Below are 15,188 nucleotides of genomic sequence, written 5' to 3'. Positions count from 1 at the left end.
TTGAGAAACCTTACCTTAGAAAGTGGTGGATTGGAATGTAAAAACCCTATCTCACAGAATGACATCTGAACCACTTGTGGTAGCAGTTAAGGTCAAAGCCTCATGAGGAGATGACAATTCAGTAAAGAGTGAAAGAGGTAACAGAATGAACCATATGGCTATTTGGAGTAAAAACTATCTAGGCAGAAGGAATGACAAGTGAAAAAAGCAGAGACAGGAGTACACCTCATGTATTAGGAACAACAAGAACGCCAGTGTGCCTGAGGAAAAGAGAGCAGGAAGAGACAGCAAAGAGATAAGGTCATAAGTGGAAGACAAGTAGCATCTGAAGGGCATTGGAAGGACTTGGCTTCTTAAGCACCTACAGGAAGCCCTTACACTGAGCAAAAGAGTGACATATCTGACTCACCTTTTAACAGCATTATTCTGCTACCACACCAAAAGCAGCCTGAAGTGGGAAAAGAATAGTTAGGAATTAGTGGAATAATCCAAGCAAGAGGCAGTGATGGTTTGGTGACATGGATTGTGATAGAAGTGATGAGGTGTGAACCAATTCTGGATGTATTTTGAAGGGAGATGACATAACTTGCTGATACAGTCAATGTAGAATGTGAGAGACACTGCTCTCTCTAAGGTTTTTGCCCTGAGTACCCAGATTAATATTAGGAAGACTGTGAAAGAAGAAGATAGGCAGAGGGAGAGGAGAAATCAAAAGCTGAGTCTGAGACATGTTAATGTGCTAAGCTTGAGATGTATACTAGATATCCATGTAATACATTAATCTTAGGAGTCAGGAATTCAGAAGAAATGTTTGGGATGAAAATATAAAATTGGATATTACTTAGATATTAGCAGCACATAAAAGATATGTGAATACATGGGATTATCAAGAGAATCAGTGTAGATGAAGAAAAGAGGCCTTAAGCACTTCATTGTTAAGAGGTCAGGAGTGGGGTGGAGCCAGAAAACCAGACTGACAAGAAGTACTCACCAATGTAGGAGGGAGCCAAGAAGGAGGAGAAGGCAACCCAATCAAACACTTTGTTAAGTCAGGTAAAATTGGAAATGCCAACTGAATTTAGAAATAAGGAAGTCTTTGGTGACCTTAACAAGAGGAGTTTCAGTGGGCGGATATGGGGGAAGCTGAATAGAGCAGATTCAAGAAAGAAATGTACAAAGCAAGAGTGTGTACACAGTACAGACCCGTCTTTCAGGATGTTCTTTCATATCTTTTAATTTCCTTCTACCTGAGTCTCTATACTATCCATGAGTACCAGTTTACTCATGTTGGCATTTTATCATATTTTGCCCTCAATGATACTTTGTATTATGTTTAAATCGTCTTCCTAACTACTTTGAAAGGTCTTAATAGAGAGAATCAACATCTCCTTTTCCATCTGCAAAACCCCGTCAGTGCTTTTATACAATTCTGCGCCTATAGTATTTGAAAATACATGATGGATTAATATTTACCCATTCGCTACCCCTTTTTCTAGCTCTTCTGCCTGATTATAATTTCAATTATATGTCAAATTTCTACTCTCACTTTAAACTTTAAGAATCTTCAAGAAATGGTCCTACCCAAAATGTATCTTTTAGTATTTTCTCATATAGCCCTCTGCTTTAGTTAAGACAGTTTATTGACCATTTCCTGAAAAGAGGACATTTATTATTTGTACCTGTCATTTTAATTGTAGTAATCCTTGTCTGGAAATTCCTCATGTAATCCAAGGGCTTTTCTCCTCTCAGAAACTAACCAAGGAAGAATCCTAATCTCAACTTTTGGTGCTCTTTTTTTTAATGTGTAGTTACTCTAGATTTTAGGCTTATCATATATACCTCAACATCATGGCCTCTCTTACATGATCTATTAGATTCAAAAACTGTACTTTTATATACACTCGATGTTTTAAAAAAAACTATCTTAGACCAAGCTTAGCATTTTTAGTTTTCTGTTTATTCTATCCATCAAATAACACTTTTAGAACCAATGAAAAATCAGATGAGAAACAAAATATCACCATACATGAGGATATTTAATGAAAGATGATTATATGATAGAATGAATAAATGATGAAGGGATGAAGGCATAGATGAAAAGGACTTTATACTACAGTTGTTTCATTCATCAGACATTATCATCTTTGATTCTCTCAAGAGCCATAGGATGTGGGTAGGATACTTTTTATAAGACTATGATAAAATATTCTTAAAGAGGTTGACCTGTCCAAGTTTATGCCAGAATGCTGGAATCTAAATTTCTGACTCTAGAATCTAGCCCTTTCCTGTTTCCTTCAAAGTTGCTTGCTGGATAAAAATACAGACCCACTCAAAACCTAATGCAAAGCTGTTTTGCAATCTCTTCACTCAGAATTGATGAGGTTTTGCTGAATTTGTTTTTCAGTGAAATTGTAGTTCTTTAATTCTCTTCTTTTCCTCTTTAATAACATATGTGTCACAATTGGCTTGATCATTTAACTTAAAATATCAGCAAAACAAAGTGCATCATTCTTAACTCTCTTTGATTTTGATTCCTTCACATCTCCAAGGACTCATCAAATACCACAAACTCCAACAGTAATGGTTTACAAGTTTGAGTTTCTGAAAATCAAGATACAAATATTCTCTGGGAATATAGTTCCTCTTTGGACTGGACTTCTTTCTACCACAAGACCTTTCTCTCAGATTTCTGATCTTGAGAAAACAAAACAAAGAATAGTTTATTAAGCAAGTGCTTTCTGAGCCTATATGAACTCCATAACTCAGATATTTTAAAAAGATGTTCTGTTTACTTCCTCAGTATGGAAAATCTTGTGAATTTTGAAAATTTTCTTAACCCTCATGGTCACTGGGGCACCATGAGGGATCTGAATGAATAATTTAGTAACAGGTATCCCAACATGATAGAATCTTTCAAAGTTAACAACAAAAATCTGGCAATCCTATTTGCTTTACTTTTGGTCATGGGCTCTAAGAAAAAAAATTTAAGAAAGCAAAGTTATATGGCAACACATGATGGTATAAAAGAAATATATTCTCCAATAAGAAGAACCAACTTGTGGGGCACCTGGATGGCTCAGTCGGTTAAGCATCTAGCTTCAGCACAGGTCATGATCTCCTGTTTTGAGGGTAGTAGCCCTGCATCAGGCTCTGTGCTGAAGCCTGTTTCAGATTCTGTGTCTCTCTCTCTCTTTGTCCATACCCTGCTTGTGATCTCTCTCTCTCAAAAATAAATAAACAGTAAAAAATAAAAACAAAAAAGTTTTAAAGAAGAACCAACTAGTTAAGGGAGTCCAATAGTTCATTCAGCACATCAAGTACCCACCCAGGATGCCCTCAGGCTGTAGCTTACAACCTAAATCATCTGTCCCAAAATTTGAGGTTATGTTGAGATATCTGGAGGATTTGTGTATAAAACCAAAGTGCGTTAATATTTAAAATTATCTTTGATAAATATGAAATTGTGATGTTAAATTTAACTGTATATTACTTATTACTTCTCTCATTTTATATAACACTAAATGCCTTTCAGTTGTTTTCATGGAAAATTGTGAATATGCAATGTAAACATTTTGGATTTTAGCTTCTATATTTCAAAGTAAGTTGAACTAGGGGCGCCTGAGTGGCTCACTTGGTTTAGCTTTAGATTCTCGATTTTGGCTCAGGTCATGATCATGACCATGAGGTCATGAGACTAAACCCTAAGTTGGGCTCTGTGCTGTCCATGGAGCCTGCTGAAGATTCTTTCTCTGCCTCTGCCCCTTCCCCCACTACTTGAGCACACGCTCTAAAAAAAAAAAAAGAAAAGAAAAAAAAAAGATGAATTATATTAGACACATGTTAATTTTGTGAAAAATGATCTTTCAATTAACTAAGATGCTATTTATCTTTAGATTATGTATTTTTATATTTTAAATCTCAAGTTCACTACTTTTAACTTGTGTCTTAAGGTTTTAGAATTAATGAGATAGAACCTTTCCAGATATTGTGGAGGAATCTGGCAAATAAGCTGATTGAAAAACTAGGTATATGCTTTCTTTTATCATTTTCAAAAAGAGAATAGAAATGTAATGTTAATTAACCCTGCATACTATTTTTCTCTTTTGTCAAATCTTAACTGACTGCCAGAATGTGGATACCTTTCAATGAAAATGGACAAAATAACCCTCAGTGGAATGATTATAAAGTGGATTTTCCTGTTGAAGAGTGAAGATGAAACATGAAAAAGATCAGCTTATGCAGCAGACATTTTTCATTCTTTTTTACAACGTGAGCAAATGGAGGGTGAAGGAACAGCCTTCACCTTTCATCATGTGCTCTGCTATGCTCCAAGATTTACAGTGACCCTCTAAATTAAAAAAAAAAAAAAAATGCACAAAATAAGAAAACTGTCAGTCACTGGAGAGGTGACTATCAAGTCATTTTCGTGTGGATTACAAAGAGTTTATGACTGTTAACCAAACTAAGACCATTACTTTGAGGCTAAACAAAATTTGAAAATGGGAGCATCCAAAACAAAGGGATGTTGTTTTTCCAGTGTAATTTATTTTGGAAAGTTCTTGCCCAGTGAGCACTGCAAAAACTCTATTTCACTCATGACAAAACTGCACTTAGGTTTTTAGTGAGTGAAGCCATAGTCAGAAGAGAAAGAAATCTGATCATTTGCATCACTGTTAATGTAAAATTTCACTCTTCTTGCTTCTGACAATGGTGTGATTTGTAAAGGACTCTAATTGTGGTCAATTATGACAGTCCTTCAGCGCCACCTAGCGTTTTCCATGCATTTCTGTTGTCCAGCTCACCTATTCAACCAAACAATTTCTTACAAAATTAGACATAAATCCTAAATAAAAGGAACAGGAACTTCATAGCTTGTTTTTGAAATCTTAAAGCCAATATGTTTCCTATTGTCTTCTCTTAATACTTAATAAATTTCTTTTTGTTGAACTAAAAGTCTATTTTATCTTTGTAGTTCATTCCCATTGATGAAGTCTTAATTAACCATTGCTTCCTGGCAAACTGACACAATTGTAAGGTTGACACTGTTTTCTGATAAAAGTGAAGATACTTTACAGTTGATTCAGTTGAGTATTTTAGAGCGAAAGACCTATACATGTACGTGCTGGGTTTACAGAAACAGCCAAGGAAACATGGAAACAAAGGGTGACCATTGAATACCCAATGTTTGTGAACTGACTTGGTTGAGCACACTCTCCAGTTCTTGTTATTAGAAGTAATGGTCACAAAAGAAGGTTAAGGTGGGTGACACCTACTCCCCCACAACCTCATTACCAAATGATAATGAAAGCATTTCTCATCAAATTATTCCACACTTATAGACATGTATGAAATATTCAATAGCTAGCACACACAAAACTTTCCATACAGTCTATTCTATAAGTTTAACAAAGTCTTGGTTCCCTTCTTTTTAGTGCTGACAAAACTATCTTATATGATAGATTCACTCAAGGCAAACGTGGCAACATTCTTAAGGCAGAATCTTGTTATATTACGATCAACATCAGGCAACCAGAAACCGTTCCAAACCAATGGCTGGACACAAGGCCACTTACATGTAGAGCCTTATGTACCATCCTTATGGATGAAAGCCATGGGTCTCTAATTTTATTCCATGGTAATTACTGCAAATAATGTTGTCATGCAGAGAAAAGCTTGTGTTAAAAAATGATCTACTCCAAGTGTCAAATATGTTAGGTATGTCACAGAATAGCACCAACTAAGAAAAAAAAATCCCTTTGTTCTTGAACATGCATAGACATGAGATAGTCTCTATATGTGCCTCAAGGAAATATTCTATTACTCTTGTTCTGGTTTTCTCTTCCTCAAATCTCCTTATCAAAGTAATCCAACAATGAGAAAAACATCTTTGCTTCTAGATAAGAAGACTAGGATTGGGTCAGATAAAAAGCATTGTCTAAGGAAATAGAATTACAATCTGGATCTTTTTAATCCAGATACACACCAGGGTAATAAACTAGTTTGATCTGCTCATGGAAAAGCCAAACACTGATGTGCAACTCCAGTCAGGTAATAAAGGAGGAAGGAGAAAGTTCATCATTTAGGCCTGATGGGCTTTTTTTTTTTTTTTCCATTTCTAGCCAAGTCCATGAATGGAGAAGAATCTACATTTCCTATAAAACAACTTCAATTTCTTCATTTACAAAATACAAATGGGAGTAGAAATGTAACAAAGGCATTTGATGCTCAGAAGAAGCTATAACATCACTTTGTACTCAATTTAAAAAAAAAATTCAACAGACATTTGTTTTTACTTTTGTACCAAAGAAATTGAACAATATTTTATAAAATTAAATTTCTGTTTTGAAAAATAATTAATAAACATCTCATTTTATTTCAATACAGTAGGAGATACATCCAGGCTCAAATAGTCCTGTAGGTGACTTGCTCTGTGTGACTTAAGGGACGCCCTAAGGTTCACATGTGCCTAAGTATCTCCCCACTTGCTCAGGGAAGTGCCATCTTCCTTTATTGCTGAAGCTCAAACTCTCACCTTTCACATCAGTGCTCTGACATAGACAACCCCAAAGGAATCTGTCCTTAGCATTAAATCCTAGAGTCAGAGGTTGTAAACACCCTAAAAAATATATGTAAAATGTTGTGTACTTGCATATATGACCCCTTTTCCTGGAAAGCGTGTTTCACAGTTTTAATTAGCTAATCAAGAGTGTCTCTGCTCTGACTTAAAGAGCTAATGAGCACTGCCCACAGGATTCAACCAGCCCCTGCAATTATCTTATTATTACAGATCTATCTATTAGAGTTACCCAACCTCCTGACACGATGTAGAAAGTTCATGGGGAATTTAGATCTTTTGCAGGTATATGCTGCCTTGCATGACCCAGAGTTAAAGTATCAGATTCTGTGATTAAAACCCATGTTTGACAGGCCTGGACTCTGGAGTGAGGAAGATCTGAGATTGCAGTATCTGCTTTGTAATTCACTCCTTGTGTGACTGGTTTGAGCCACCATTACTTGTGGCCTGCATTGCCGCAGTAAGTCCACTCAGTGCTTCTGCTGTTGCCGTTCCCCAGTTTGTCCTCAATGCAGCCACCAGAGCATCACTGCAGGGGACCCATCAGCTCACTCCCCAATCTTCTCAGGACTTCTCACATCAGGCAGCAGGAAAGCTGGAGAAGTAAAATGGCCTCCAAGGCATGCAGACCACACACCACTTTATCTCAGACCCTCTTCTCTCAGACCTCATCTCCTCCCACTCTCCTTCCTTCGTTTCTCTTCTCAAACCTAGGGACACTCTCCTGAGAATGTTTTTGCAGTTCCCAGTACTCCCCAGATGCCTTCAGGTCTCTACTCCCAGGTCACCATTTCACAGCGTCCCCATCTCCATCACATACACCAACACATCTCACTGCAGCACACCCTGTCTCCCTTTATTGCTTCATTGTTCTCCACTGCATCCATCACGACCTGACAAAGAACTCTTTACTGGGGGCAGTTGGGTGGCCCAGTCGGTTAAGCGTCTAACTTCAGCTTAGATCATGATCACAGGGTTTGTGAGTTTGAGCCCCGTGTTGGGCTCTGGGCTGACAGCTCAGAGCCTGGAGCCTGCTTCAGATTCTGTGTCTCCCTCTCTCTCTACCCTCCGCTGCTCACACTCTGTCTCTCTCACTCTCAAAAATGAATAAATGTTAAAAAAAAAAAAAAAACTTTTTTTAAAAAAAGAACGCTTTACTTTTTTTTAATCTCCTTCAATGCCTAACCACCATTCCACACATCCTCGAATTTCTAGAACGTGGATGAGTAAACTTTTTTTAAAAGGCCAAATAGTAAATATTTTTGGCTTTGTGGGCCATACGGTAAATATTTTTGGTTTTGAGGTCCATCTGGGTCTCTGTCAGAACTTCTCAACTCTACTATTAAGGGGAAAGGAGCCATTGATGATATGTAAACAAATGGGTGTGTCTGTGTTCCAATAGAACTTTATTTACAAAAACAGGTGACAAGTGCTGAGTTTGGCTCATGGGTGATAGTTGGTTAACTTCTGCTCTAGAATAATAAACTTCATTAGGCAAGGATGCAATCTGCCTTATTCACTATTTTAGCTCCATCTCTTTGAGGAAGGCCTAATACAAAGTAGTTCCTTAAACAATTGCAGAACGAATTAATGTCCTTGACCATTGTATCAGTTTCTCACTAGTAACATAAGGTAATAATATCAACTGTGGGTTGTTTTTTTTTACAAAACAGTTAATGAAAGTATGTCACACAATGAGCAGAATAGGTAAATAGTAGTTGTTAAAATTATTCTGAATTCCATACCCCAGGAAGAATATGGAAAAACTGAAAGACAAACAGGATTTAAAGAGAAACCAAAACTATATAGTTGAAGAAATATTGAAGGGAAAGAGGGTGTTTTGTCTGGAGGAAGCCCAGGGGAGGCATGGTCATAGCTTTCTTAAATTTGAAAATTATTTTGAGCAAGAGATTTTTCTATATACTTTGTGGCACCAAAACGGGTAGACCTAGGATCACTGGGTAAACATTGCGTGGAAATAGATGTCCGCTTATTGCTGGGATGCACTTTTCAGTCGACCCTGCAAAGAAGAGGCCACATTCATTTTCTTCACCGATGCACCTTAATGCCCTAGCATGGGCCTTACCTGAATGGATGAATCAGAATGAAGAGTGAACAATCTAATCTTCAGAGCTGACCAAAGCTAGAACAAGCTTCCTCAATTCGTGCATTGGAAGGTTCAAAAAGGAACTTTCTGACCTCTTGCTAGGGTGCAGCAAAGATACATTGCTACAGTACATTTGTCATAGGAATACACTGATGTTAGTTCTTTAGTTGTGGCATGCTGATTTTTCACTATAAAAGACATTCAGGGTTATTATAAAAACCTGGGAAAACTTATTTACACAGGCATATTATATGTACAGCTTGGTATACTATTTTCCTCTTAAATAACATTTCTATACCTAATGAATACTTTGTAAATATAATTTTAATGACTGCTTAATGTTCCATTCAGTCAAAAGATGATTATCAGCTTAACTATGTCTCTGTTGTTGGAAGTGTAGACTGTTTTATACTCCTTAACAACATAAAAAATGCTGAAATTCATTTCATATCTCCAAGAGATAGAATTACTGTGCCAAGGTATTTAAAGTTTTCAATGAATTTTGCCAAATTACTATCATAGGAAATTGTACTCATTTAATTCTAATATTATCAGAGTGGCTTCACTGCCACATTTTAATATTACTGTTTCAGAGCAATCTCTACTCTACAAATGGCCATTATGAGCCTTGTTCTTATCATGACCAACTACAATTTAATTTACTCAACCCCCTACTTCCAGGTATCAAGTGATTCCAAAATGAGTTAAGCTTCCTGGTAGGATTCTGATTAAACATTGAAAAAGTGTGTGTGTCACTTGATATTATAAAGTATTGTTTTTATCAATTAATCTTCTGAGAGAATATGCTTCCGTCCTTAAGGCTTAATCTTGTTTTGCTTACCATCCTTAATTAAGTAAGAACTCTTGGTAATAACAGTTAAATGAATCAACTTTTTTTTAAGTGACATAGCATTTATTCAACTTCATTTTTATTATATATATATATATATAAAATTTATTGTCAAATTGGTGTTCATACAACACCGCGTGCTCATCCCAACAGGTGCCCTCCTCAATGCCCATCACCCACTTTCCCTTCTCCCCCACCCCCCATCAACCCTCAGTTTGTTCTCGGTATTTAAGAGTCTCTTATGGTTTGCCTCCTTCCCTCTCTGTAACTTTTTTTCCCCCTTCCCCTCCCCCCTGGTCTTCTGTTAAGTTTCTCAGGATCCACGTATGAGTGAAAACATATGGTATCTTTCTCTGCCTGACTTATTTCACTTAGCATAATACTCTCAGGTTCCATCCATGTTGCTACAAATGGCCAGATTTCATTCTTTCTCATTGCCAAGTAGTATTCCATTGCATATATAAACCACATCTTCTTTATCCATTCGTCAGTTGTAAATCAACTTTCTTTAATATCTGCAGTTGCTAGACTACCATATGCTCTGAACCTGGCCCCAAGCTTATTGTGGGGAGTCCCAGAATCAATATGTGAACCAAGAGTTCCTTACATATTGAATACATATTATGTATCATAGAAACACAGTTGATTATTTTTCCACTGTATGTATATATTGTGGTGAAAAATACAAATTTATTTCAGAGTGTTGCTAAATTCATAATAGTTTTTGTCTTCAAGTGTTTTCTCAGAACATCCTAAAAATACAACTGCTATTATGAAGATTTTAGAGATGAGAGAACATTAAAAATGTTCCTTTGTACTCAAAAATGTTGAAAATTACTTAAATAGGTGTACACACATAAATTTAGTGGTGTTAGGCAAGGCATTCACTTACTGGACACATTAATCCAAATCTAGTTAGGATGATCCCGTTTAGCCAGTGTTCTGCACTGGGTAAAAAATTAATTATCTTACTCATTTCTCAGAAGTTTAAGCACTGTCTGCTTTCAAGAAACAGGTGGCAACGGTACCCACCTTCAAAGCTGAAAGTTTCCTTATTAAGCCCAGATTATTCAGGGTGAAAGCCAAGCACAGCCAAAATTTTCCCTCAATTACTTTATGTGTGTACTCAGTCTCAGCTACTCATCTCAGACATTTCCCACAGTGTAGATCAGGGGCATGTGTGGTCAGCACAGAGTCAAGAGAAATTACAGGGAAGCTGAGCTATCATCAGCTGATGGGGTGTTTTTTTTTAATTCCTCTGCTTCCATTTACATATCTTCAAAGCCTGAGTGACCATGCTAAGGCAAACACCAGGCAAGAAAAAGAAGGCTGATTTTCATAAAGAGGAATGGAAGTACTGTTACTCAACTCTGCAGTAAGACCACGAAACCTTACAGCTCATTTTATAGGGAAGAGCAGCGAAGCAGGAAATTGCTAATGCAATGTATTTGGAAGAGAGGAAACATTAAGATCCCAGGCAAAGATGCAGAGATTTTAATACCTACCTAAAGCCCCTACAACACAGGCTGAAAAGTTCAGAGTAAGCATTCAAGAAGTGAAATGCCACTTAATTAATTACAGAGTTGAGCTCGATTAGCTCATAGACTCCTTAAGAATCTTATGAACAAGCGAATGGGGTTAACGCATAGCATTTAGTTAGCGGGCTTCATTTTTCTTCACAGCTGTGATCTGCCGTTGTTCTTATTTCTAATAAAGCATGATAGCTATCACATATAACATACGTCGTAAGCATGTAGTCTTTGCTTTAACATCTTATAGAACTTATTTCTCAGGTATTTAGGCTGCACTATACACGTGACATCTTTAAGCCTTATAATAATGTTTAACACATAAGAATTTCCAGAGCATATGTGGATATAAGTAGCTTTAAGGAAATCTTTCTTCAAAGTTATTTGCTCAGCTAACTGGAAGAAACTGAGAAAGAAAATACATAACAATAGTATTGGTTTATCAGCCAAAGAATAAAATAAATATCTATGATTCTGTTGTGATATAAACAAATGATGAAATAAGTAAATTAATGGAGAAGGATGAATTTTCCTTATATAGTTACTTGGATAGGAGTGAAGCCAAGAAGGAATGAGAGAACTAGAAACTCACCATTAGAATGCCACAGTAATAAGTGCCGTGGAGAAGACCCACCGATGCATGCTAAAATTAGTGGGCAAACTTTAATAAGAAACAGGACCATTGAATAGCCTCAAAGAATCTCTCCCAAAATATGTATTAATTACTGTGGTGGTTTTAACATGTATCCACATGCTTTGATACTCCTCCCTCCAGGAGGTGGAGCTTAATTTCTCTCCACTTGAGTGCGGGCTGTACTTAGTGACGCCATCAAATAGAAAATGGAAAGGGAAAAATAGTAACTTTTCTGTGGAAAACTGGCATACAGTACATATCCTAGCAATCAAGGTTAACATCACCAGTAACAAATCATGTTGATATCATGTATCCCTGATATGATGCAATGAGAACACTTCACCTCCAGGGTGTTCTTCCTAAAAATGCATGACCCCTGTGTAACCATGAGGAAGCATCAGACAGACCCAAAATGATAGAGATTTTACAAAATACCTGACAATTATGCCTCAAAAGCATCTGAGCCATGAAAGACAAGAAAAGATCAAAATACAGTCACTGACTGAAGAGTTTAGGAAGACACCAGAAAACTGGTGAAATGTGTACCACTCTGTAAAGTCTGTACCAATGTTAACTTCTCAGTTTTGATAAATACACCACGGTTGTGTGAGATGTTAACATAAGCAGAAGCTGAATTTTTTTGTTTTTGCTTTGGAGGAAGAAACACCTTTATTTTCATCAGAAATAATAATGCTTACAAGCTTGTAGAAACAGTTTACTCTAAGAGACAGAAAGCCAGGAATTAGAGTAAAGGTAACAGTAAGATGAGAAATTATACAAAGATTAACCTTGATGGCATGTTTGCTCTAAGACTAAGTGGCATAGGTAACGATTTAGTATTACCCAATGTACCCAGTGGCTGAACTGATCCTTCCTTTCCTTTGCCTCCTTTTTGGTGGTGGCTGGCTTACACAGTAGTGATGTGCTCTCAAGGTAGCAGTAGTATATAACAGTAGCTGCCTAGAGATCAATTATTGGTTTAGGATAGATCCAAGCTATTAACTTTGAGATGTGCTTTCTATGAGGAGGAGAATCTCTTGTCTGACTTGGCCTCAAAACAGTTGCCAGGTCACAAGCCACACATTCTCTGTTGGGAACAGAGATGCCCTAGTTTCTTGGCAGCACTTACGGATCCTCTAGCCTTCTCCCCTGCAAAGCAGATCTGAAGACCATAGTGAGACAGGACTTTAGAGCTACAGGCAGAGCTGGAAAGAGTTCAGCATTCTTAACGCTGTGTGAAGGGTACATGAAACCTCTCTAGACTATGTTTGCCACTCTTCTATAAACCTAAAATTATTAAAAAAAAAAAAAAGATGTCTGACATACTTGAGAATGCTTCTCCTTCTAACCATTTTCTGGTTTTCTTCTTCCCTTCACAACAACCCTTCTCCCACTTGACAAAAGAAAACACTTCTTCCCCACACTTCATTTAGCTGTGGTAAACTGCCCTAGGGTATAAAACCACCTACAAAGCACACCAGAGGACACATCTCAAATGCCTCTGAGGGTGAGTCTAGTGGGAGGAAAGCAAAGAGTATGCAGGAAGGAATAATGACCAGAGCTATTTTTTTTTAACCTGTAGCCAATCTCTCTCTCTCCTGCCTATTTACTTCCTTGGTTACTACTATAAGCCTACAAACCTAAGAATTTTAATTCAGAACTAAGAAGATTATCACTGGAATGTGGTAATACATTGATGTGAATTTTTCAAGAATTAAAGTCTAGGGGTGCCTGGGTGGCTCAGTCAGTTAAGCATCCGACTCTTGATTTCGGCTCAGGTCTTGATCTCGTGGTTCCTGAGATTGAGCGTCGTGTAGGGCTCTGCCCTGACAGAGCATAGTCTGCTTGGGATTGTCTATCTCCCCCCCTCCCTTCTCTCTCTCAAAATAAACAAATAAGCATTAAAAGAAGAATTAAAGTCTAACACTTTTTCTTGGAGAAAAATAACTTTGATCTGGCTGATAAGTTCAACTGCAAGGATTGACTTTGCTAATTATATTATGTGTCAGACATTTGCATATACTGAATGAGCTAAATTTGAAACTCTAAAGTTTTGGTTCAAATATATTTAAAGTACATACAATATGCCAGAATACACATCTTCTGCAGCTATTTAAACTTGATAAAAATTTTATATATCCATTTTTAGATGTGAGGTTGTAAACACTTTTTCAAAATTCCTTTTAGGAGAATGCAAGCAAAAACTTTTAAGAGCAATTCAGTAGAAAGGGAAGAATCACTGTACTGCACTTTACTAATGTGAAGTGGTATCCTTGAGAGCTGGAAGGGTGTTTGGTCAGTGGGAGTACATCAGTCAGAGCCCCAGGAGCCACAGGGCATGCTGGGATACAAGCAGATACCAAATAAGATTGAACACATGTCTGGACTGCAGAGACTCAGAGAGAGAAGGCCAGATCCCTTATCTACTCTGGTTTTTGACCTGCCTTGGGTCTTAGATCCTTTTGAGAACTTCTTTAATGTTATAGACTTCCCCCAAAAAATAATTCACATAATTGTGTACTCTCTAAATTTGGGGTACAATTTAAGGACCCAGTAGGGAAGCCTTGGTAGAGAAGGAAGGATAAAAATGTCAATCAGTGTGTGAGAGCATTCCAAAACATTTTTTACACCCATTAAAAAGCTCAGCCCATATGGGATCATAATATTGACCTGAGAATGAAGCCATGCTCATGACTAGGTATGTCAACTAGGTACATCATTAGTATATCAGCCACCCTACCCTCCTCCTCCTCTACCACCATCTCTTTCAGCCATTATCCATCTCAGTCTCCCTTCTTCCCTCTGCCCCTCATCCACCCCTGTCCAACATCTGAAAAATACTCTTTAATTTTTAGTGTGAACTAAATCTTGGCCAATCATTTAATCTGATAACCTGATTTGGAATGAGAGCCAATACTAGCCTACAAGGTGCCTGTATACATTTTTTAAAGTCTCCTCCCTCTCAACAGACAAGTTAGAAAAGCTCCCCTCTAGGAAGACGTAGACCCTAATGTAGGGATTGACAAGCAGATAACATTTTTGTATAAGGAAAAGGTTACCCCTTCCTCTGGAAGGATGAAGCCAAGCAACAGGGCATAGGTTTTGGTGAACAGCGTTGGCTGGATTTCTGCCCTCCAATCTTGATGTCACAGTCTGAGCTTCCCCTGAAAGCAGAGACTGATGTAAAATCTTAAGCGCAGGTAGTTTCTTTAGGAAATATGATTCATGGAGCAGCAGTGAGAGTGAAACAGAGAAAGAGGAAAGAATAATACAAGGATGCATTACAGAGTTTGTCACTGCTATATGTGACTCATGCTTGATCTTGCTGTAACCTTCTGAGCAGCCTTAGGAAATGTCATAACTGTTCATCCAGGAGACAAAAGGGAGATAGATGTAATTTATCCACTGGCTTCTGTTTCCAGCGGTCAAGGATGTCTCCACAGATGCACTTTCGGGATTCACATACATGGAGGTCAAGGTTTGGCACTAGAAAA

The 15,188-nt window shown here is 37.5% G+C and overlaps 1 long non-coding RNA gene across 1 annotated transcript in view; it reads right to left on the bottom strand.

Annotated features, from left to right (window-relative positions):
- Window positions 1-7,961: 7,961 nt before the first annotated feature.
- LOC123606478 overlaps window positions 7,962-15,188 on the bottom strand; it is an 85,692-nt gene continuing 78,465 nt past the window's right edge. The window contains exon 3 of the long non-coding RNA XR_006716306.1: window positions 7,962-8,594. This is a non-coding gene — a long non-coding RNA (uncharacterized LOC123606478). The remainder of the gene's footprint in view (window positions 8,595-15,188) is intronic.

The sequence above is a fragment of the Leopardus geoffroyi genome, chromosome A2, assembly GCF_018350155.1.
Source record: "Leopardus geoffroyi isolate Oge1 chromosome A2, O.geoffroyi_Oge1_pat1.0, whole genome shotgun sequence".
Classification (NCBI taxonomy): Eukaryota; Metazoa; Chordata; class Mammalia; order Carnivora; family Felidae; genus Leopardus; species Leopardus geoffroyi.
Note: the sequence above shows the minus strand (reverse complement) of the source record. Positions and strands in the feature narration are given on the sequence as shown.